Source organism: Myotis davidii, unplaced genomic scaffold (genome assembly GCF_000327345.1).
Source record: "Myotis davidii unplaced genomic scaffold, ASM32734v1 scaffold6, whole genome shotgun sequence".
Lineage (NCBI taxonomy): Eukaryota > Metazoa > Chordata > Mammalia > Chiroptera > Vespertilionidae > Myotis > Myotis davidii.
This window is the reverse complement of record NW_006383011.1, coordinates 3,769,970-3,778,205: the sequence shown is the minus strand read 5'-3', so window position 1 is coordinate 3,778,205 and position 8,236 is coordinate 3,769,970. Positions and strand designations below refer to the sequence as shown.

At 41.0% G+C, this 8,236-nt stretch overlaps 1 long non-coding RNA gene across 1 annotated transcript in view; it reads right to left on the bottom strand.

Moving 5' to 3' along the window:
* Window positions 1-8,236, bottom strand: part of LOC102757974 — a 26,845-nt gene that overhangs the window by 3,392 nt on the left and 15,217 nt on the right. The window contains exon 2 of the long non-coding RNA XR_436455.2: window positions 3,438-3,611. This is a non-coding gene — a long non-coding RNA (uncharacterized LOC102757974). The remainder of the gene's footprint in view (window positions 1-3,437; window positions 3,612-8,236) is intronic.

Here is an 8,236-nt window from a genome sequence, read left to right as displayed (position 1 = left end):
TGGCTTCCAGCACAGTGATGGTGGTGGTGGGAGCCTCTCCTGCCTCCTCAGCAGTGCTAAGGATGTCCGACTGCAGCTTAGGTCTGCTCCCTGCTGGCAAGTGGACATCCCCCGAGTGCTGCCGGGCTGCCAGAGGGATGTCTGATTGCCAGCTTAGGTCCAATCCCCCGGGGATTGGGCCTAAGCCAGCAGGTGGTCATCCCCCGAGGGGTCCCAGTCTGCGAGAGGGCACAGGCAGGGCTGAGGGACCCCCCGCCCCCCCGAGTGCAAAAATTTTTGTGCACTGGGCCTCTAGTTATTAGATAAGATAAAAAATGAATAGCTACTCATTTGAAAACCATATGAAAGATTTATCTGCCTTTTCTCTCCTCCATCCTCATCCTCATCCCCAGGCTTAATTAATGATTAAATGAATATAGGCTTTTTCTTTAGAGAATGGATATTCCCACCATCAGTCATCCTAGAAAGTGAATAATCCCCATGTAGAAAATAAATGGAAACGATAAATTATAAAAGGAGAAGCTTCTATCTCTCTCAGGATCAGGGACCCATTTGGCCCTGGACTTTGAGGTATCGAGAGGCTTTGAGCAGGCTCAGACTGGTGGTGAACTCTGCCCAGGGTAGCAGCAACATCAAGCCTCTGTTTGGTTTTGTCAGGAATGGCAGCAGAGACAACAGAAGCTCAGAGAGGGAAACAACCAGCATTTGAGGCCCTGGGGTAAGGAACCCTAGCCTGGAAAGACATTTTATCTGCATTCTAGCCCCAACCAAGAAGTAGGAAGCATGATTAAGATGTTGTCTTTGGACCAAGGGAAAACGTTTCTTTCCTGAAGCTGAAGTGGGACAACAGTGGACATCAATGGGGAGAACTGAGCTCATGATAGCAGAACTTTTCTGAAGGTTAAAGCAGGAAGTTAAGAAGCCCAGGGATGGCCCTGGATAGTATTTCTAAGTGGTTAGAGCATTTGCCTGTACACCAAATGTCTGGGGTTCAATTCCCAGTCACAGGTACGTACCTGGGTTGCAGGTTCTATCCCCGATCCCCGCCCACATTGATGTTTCTATGTCTTTCTCTTCCTCCTCCCCTCCCTCTCTTCCTTCTAATCTATCTAAAGTCAATGGAAAAAATATCCTTGATTGAGGATTAAGTGTGTGTGTGGGGGGGGGAGGAGAAGGCCAGAGGGGGATGCATGGGTGCTCTCTTTTAGAGCTTTATCTATAAAATAGCACAAGTAAAGTTTCAGATATAGTTGAGAGCCCTTTGAGAGTGGCTCCAGCAAGGAGGCTGGTAGGAGAGAATGCTGTCCTAATTTTGGTATAACCTGGAAGGATGGATACTTTCCATTATAGTCATAGACTGAGAAGCTGGAAATAGATGTGTTACAGAAATAGCTTTTAAAGGGTGAAGTAAACACTGTGTCTGTGGATTGATAGTAAGTTTACTGATAGAAGCTGAAACACGTCCTGACCTTTAGAGACCGATACTGGAGAAACCAGACTTCCCTTCTACAAAACTCCCTTGGTACTTCTGCTGGGATTAGAATACAGGATTAGTGGGTATGAAAACATTTATGGATTTCTGGTTTTGTTGAGGTCCTGCAATTCATTTTCCTTGAACTGAAGACAAGAATAATTCTTGGAACTTTCACAAGGTCGATGTGATGCCCTGATTCCTATTCTGGTTTAATGAAACGGAATCTCATTAAGGGCCAAAGCAACTTTCATTAGTCATATGAGCCTTGCACGTTTACCAAGAACTTGCCCTCCACTCCGACAAAAAGGAAGGGCTGTGTGTGCCAGCTGAAACGACATCATCTGACTAGCTCTAATATGAGGTGGAGGCTGGGCTAAGTTTATGCAAGCAGTGCACGCAAGCATCATCTAAAAATATCGCTGTGAGTTATTAACTTGGATAAGATACATTTCTCAAGATTTTAAAAAATATCAAGAGTAGCTTAATATATTAAGAGGTGTTCTTTTTTTAACAGCTCAAGAAGATAAATTTCTGAGAGGCTATTGACTCTCATACAAATTTCTTCTGTTCTTAGAATATGTTCATCAAACTTTAGGGGTCTAATTAGCTTAGTAAATCAAGATGATAACCTGGGAGAGACTGGGACTTAAGGTTTTAAGTAAATTCTTCTATGAATCAAATCCTCCTGAATATGGTTGAAGACTAAAGTGTCAGGCTCTCTCCTGGTTGCTACCACCCTTTATGTATGACTGGGTTCAAACATTCCACTCCAGGGACATTTTATTTCTCCACAGACATAATCATTACTCCCTTCTCAGGAATTTGGGAGCCTGCCTCAAGGAGAAGTCTTTTTCCACATGAGGAAGGAGATTCCACACCATCTGTTCTCCCTAATCTGTTCCTATGCTATCTGACCAAAGAGTGCATCTGAGGAGCCCCAACTGCCATACCTCTCTGTCCTCTTTTGACCTTTCGACTTAAACTTGAAGCAATCTCCAACAGCATGTGACTCAGGCAGCATAATGTCAGGGATCAGGGCTGAACTATTCTAGCACAGTGGATTAGCAGCCAAGGAGCGGTTCCTCTGACTCGGACTACCCAGGATTCTCTGAGGATTTATTCTCTGGCAGCCATGCCACTCAGGCTGTAATAGCTATGTAATTCTCAGGGGTAATTCTGAATTAGAACATGGCAAAATCCATGATGGATGAGCTCATTTTCTGGGTGCAGTATTTGGGCACATTACCTCAACTAGATGGTCTTCAATGAAACCTCCAAGAAAGAGTAGGGGTTTTTGTTTGTAATTCCTTCCAACTTAACTCTGTTATGGTTGTCATTCCATTGCATACCACGACCAGCAGCGCTTGATCAAGCATAGGGTTACAGGGATGGTAAACTGGTTGCTACATCATGAGGTCAGACAGTGTAATGTTACCTTTAATGAGCACTACAGAATGGGTGTGGGGTGTATATCATCCAGTGCCCCCACTGTATCTTTGAGATCAATATCACAAAAGGAAATGTCTATGGGGACATTCAGAAAACTGAACATAGGCATGGATTTTTTAAAAAGATAAGTCTATTTCTACAACAGGCAAATTAGATTAGTCTTCTTCCAATTTATCAACAACAGAGTAACATTTTTAGGCAAATAACTTCCTATGTAATAATTCACTGATAATTAAATTGTTACAATTAGTCAAACATTAATTAACCAATTAACTTGCATAAAATTAGTCAAAGTGTGCATCCTTATGCTGACAGAAAGAAAGAGAACAAACCTGACTTCTGGCAACCTTACACTGTTTTTCAGGTTTTTCTCAGAATAAACGTCATCAGAATTGGCTTCTTCCTTTAACAATTCTCTTAATTGGGTTGCAGCTAATTATAGTAGCAACATGGCCAAAGGGCAATAATTCTGCACTGATTGAAGCATCTCAAAGAAACCACTGCAAAAACATACCTGGAGTTTGGGGATGATTTGAGATTTCTTCCCCTGGTACTTCATGGAGACCGTGCTTACTTTCGTTGTTCAGGGTGTATTTTGGTTCTGTCTGTCCAGGAGCAGAGGTAAGTCAGCTATGTGCCCTTTGATTTTCCAGAATTCCTCTCAGAGATTTAGAGGGCTGTGCTCCTCCTGCTAAGACAAATTCATTTCATTAATGCTATGGTTTTCCCTTTCAGAAGTAAATGTAGGAAAACAGTTGGAACGTTCCTCAAAAGGTTAAACATAGAATTATTGTATGACCCAGTGGTTTCACCCCTAGGTATAAAAACAAAGGAATTGCAAAGAGGTACTCAAATACGTGTACATAAATGTCCATAGCAGCAGTATTCACAATAGCCAAAAGGTGAAAACAACTCATCGATGAATGAATGGATAAATTGTGGTATCAACATATAATGGAACATTATCCTATATAATAAAAGGCTAATATGTAAATCAACTAAATGGAGGAAGGACTGGTCACTATGACGCGCACTGACCACCAGGGGAAAGATGCTCAATGTAGGAGCTGCCCCCTGGTGGTCAGTGTGCCAGAAACTGGGCTCACGACTGGCAAGCGCAGCGGTGGTGATGGGAGCCTCTCCCACCTCTGCGGCAGCACTAAGGATGTCCGACTGTGAGAGGGTACAGGCTGGGCTGAGGGATACCCCTCCCCCTCGAGTGCATGAATTTCGTGCACTGGGCCTCTAGTTCAATCATAAAAAAGGAATGTAATGCTGATACATGGTACAAAGTGGGTGAACCTTGAACATGTGTTAAGTGAAAGAAGCCAGATAGGTCACATATTGTATGAGTCCATTTGTACGAAATATCCAGAACAGACAAACTCATAGAGACAGAGAGCAGACTGATGGTTGCCAGAACCTGGAGGTAGTTAGGTATAGGATGTCTTTATGGGGCAAGAAAAATATTTTGGAACATAGTATGAATGGTGGTTGAACAATGTTGTGAATGTATGAAATGTTACTGAATTGTTTATTTTAAAATGGCTACGTTTTATGTCATGTGAATTTCACCTTAATAAAAATAATCTAAAAATAAATACAAAACAGCAATTTATTCAATTCTCGGCATGAAGCATTCTGCAGCAACTCAAATATCCTTCCGTCCTAAGTAACAAGATTATAAGCCATCGGTAGAGAAACAACTGTTTGTACCAGTTCCTGACAATGAGAAGCTACTTCAGCCACATGTAACATGCCAGATTCATCAAGAGAAGCCTGATAGTTCACCAAGGAGAGAAATGATACTTGGCCCTCTTATTTGCTGGCAGCTGTTTCAAACAGATGAGCCATTCATCTCTCTGGCAGCTGTAGAGCTTGAGATTAAATTTTTTCATGCTTTAAAAAATGTATTTCCAATAGAAAATTGATATACTGGTTCTTATGAAAAGAAATCTTGCAATTGGTGATCTGCAAATGAAAAAAATGACCTACTTCTGCTCATACATTCCATTGCATTTAAATGATTAGTGCAAAGATAAAGTCAAGAATTCTCTACTTCTCAGGGTCAGGGGGTGTCAGAATTGCCATTCACCATAAAATCAAAGGGGGAACAACAATAATTAGGATTAGGGGGGCCAGTGAAAGGAAGAAAGGCAACGGTACAGGGATATAGTGTTCAAAGCATGTCACATGATGTAGTGATCATCTGACCCCCCTTTCCAGAAGAAAAAGGAAGCAAACTTAAATGCACAGAGGAGCTTTTATGCAGCATTAATATTTTCTTGCTGCAAGAATTAAAAGAGGCTGAAGGAAGACACTAAACGGGGCTACAAATTTCTTCAGGAGGTATTTACACTCTAGGAAGCTGATAGCTGTGAAGAGCTGTGAAGTGACCATTCACTTCTCTGATGCTGGGATAGCTGCAACAGATCAGATCAAGATCTTTTTTTCTTTTCTTTAGAGAAGTTAACTATGTGACTGGTATCTTTAAAAGACCTCTCTACCTGAATCTAGCATAATTCCCTCATGAATACTTATTTTGGTTCTAATCTTTGGGGATAAGACACAAAGTCATTATTTATAAAATAATCTTTCACAGTTGAAGCTGACTACAAATAGCTCATCCCTACCCCAGATAAGTTTCCCATTCTATGGGTAAAAGAATTTTAGTTCTTAAATTGATCATTTTGTGGTATTCTCATCACTATTTTAAAACTTTTACTAGTATTATCCTCTGAAATAATCTATATGTTTGGGCAACCTAACTTGAGAAAAGAAGCATAAAAGCTATCTGAATAAATTTGCAAAAAATAACAAAATCTATTTGTTCGCATACTTGGTTCTAAGGACAGTTGCTATTGTTCTATGAGCCTCGTTTGGAAGAGGCTGGGATGGGGATGAGGGGAAGCCTGGGAGCAAGGAGGAGAAATGCTATGGATGTGCTGCCCCATGAGTACTTTATTAGGAAATAAAAACTAGTCCTGGAGCCAAGCATTGACCCTCCAGCCAAGAATTCCTCAAATTAGATATTATGAACTTAAATGGCCATGTCTTACTCTTTTTCTACTTTCATATTTTACAAGGCCAAAGGCAAAGAAACAACAAATGGTTTACTTATACACAGCCAACCAGCAGTAAAACTGAAGTTAGAATTTAGAAGTACTTCAATACCAATCTAGTGCTCAGTCTACTGAACTAGGTAGAATGCCCATAATTGGAAGCCCAGTTAATATAATACATTGTAATGATATTCGCATTAGCACTCTGCAAAAAGTATCTTGTTATCTCATTCTAGTATAAGAATCTCAGGCCAAAGGCTAGATTTGCTTCCATACCTTTCAGTTTCAAGAAGAATTACAGTGCATCACACTTTGGAGCTAATAAAATTCTTAGCTAAGATCTGAGTCATATGGAAAAACAAATGAGCTGGAAAACAGGGAATAAACTATGATGAAATTTATTTTCAAAGGGAAAATTATAATCGCTTCATTATGAAGGGAGGATAAAAGGGGGCATCATCACCAAGAGAGCAAAAGATAAACAAGAAAAATGGAATGTGAAATTTGGACAAGAAAGAAACAAGATGGGTCTATCTCAAACTATGTTTGAAATCTATTTTTTTTTCTAGGGTAAGTCCCAAGCAGTCAGCAGCAGTCCTTTTGAGTGAAAAGAACTCCAGGGTAAAAGGGATCCATGGAATAGTAAGGCTCTGGCAAACACTGCTTTCCGTGACCACGGGGGAGTATAGCTCTATATTAATAAATGGGGTTATAAATCTTTATGAGCACAACTCTAGGGAGGCAGTGGTTTCTAGCTTCACCCAGGATATTTGGAGAACTCTTGGAAGGTCACTGGGTTATGCCCTTATAAAACAAGGACTTGGCCAACTGAAACACTATGGGTATGATGTACTGCTTATAAGAATGGCCAATGTGGTAGCAAGCCATGCTGAGCATAGCAGGTGGCATCATGGACAGGCTTCAACATCAGTAGAAGTCATTCATGCAAGAGGCAATACTAAGAGTTACTCTAGGAGTTAAGACAAGGTGAGCACCAAAAGGAGGAACCAGATCATGGAGTCAAGAGCAGAGCTCAAGTCCAGTGGCAACATTTGATTGGGAACTGAAGCAGATATCTTAGACAAGAGCAAAGAATGTGATATTGGGGAAGAGGGGAGAATTAAAAAACAATTACCTAATATTTTGATTTTGGCTTCTTTCTTTCTTTCTTTCTTTTGCCTACCCAATTGTTGTGGGTTGAATGATAGCCCTCTAAAAGATGTTCATGTAGCAACTCTTGGGACTGTGAATGTGCCCTTATTTGGAAAAGGGTCTCTGCAGATGTAATTAAGTTTAGGATATTAAGATACAGTCATCCTGCATTAGCTGGGTGGGCCCTAAGTCCAATGACAAGTATCCTTATAAGAGATAGCAGAAAATAAAACACAGTTGAAGAGGAGGAGAAGGCCATGTGAAGACAGAGGCAAAGACTGGAGTTATGCTGCCACAAGTCAAGTAAAATATGGAGCAACCAGAAGCTGGAAAAGGCAAGGAGAATTCTCCTCGAGAGCCTTGGAGGGAGCACAGTCCTTCATGTCAGATTTCTGGCCTCCAGAACTGTGAGAGAATAAAGTTCTATTGTTTTAAGCCACCAAGTTTGTGGCCATTTGTTATAGCCGCCCTAAGAATGAATACACCAATTATACTGTGATTCTTATGAAAGGGTACCCTGAAAAACACAATGACTTCTATCACCACCATCTATCTCTTCAGTCTTCCCAGCCAAACATACACACACTGCAAAAGCCCCAAACAAGGGCCCCTAAGGTGGAAGACCGGTGTGTCAGAGCAGAAATATGCCTGTGCTCAATCTATCCTTTAGATCTATATCCCTCCTTCACTCCTAACTGCTGGGGGTTTTTGTTACCGTATTTGCCGGCGTATAAGACGACTGGGCGTATAAGACGACCCCCTAACATTTCCACTCAAAATACAGAGTTTGTTATATACTCGCCGTATAAGACTACCCCCTCTTCCACACACCTTCCACACACCAAATAAAAGGTAAAACAATATCAGATTTGATTTTAACATTTTAATTTATATTCAAATGCTTATGACATGCAGGAAAACTGTCACAAGGCTGTATGTAATCAAACATATACATAAAACAGTGCAAGTTTATTACCGGTAAACATACCGGTAATTCACTAAAGAAAACACACTCTATAGACTGGTACCGTAGATGCTTCTCAGGAACACAGGCAAGCAGCCCACAACCTAGAGGGACTGTCAATGATAGAAGAAAGAT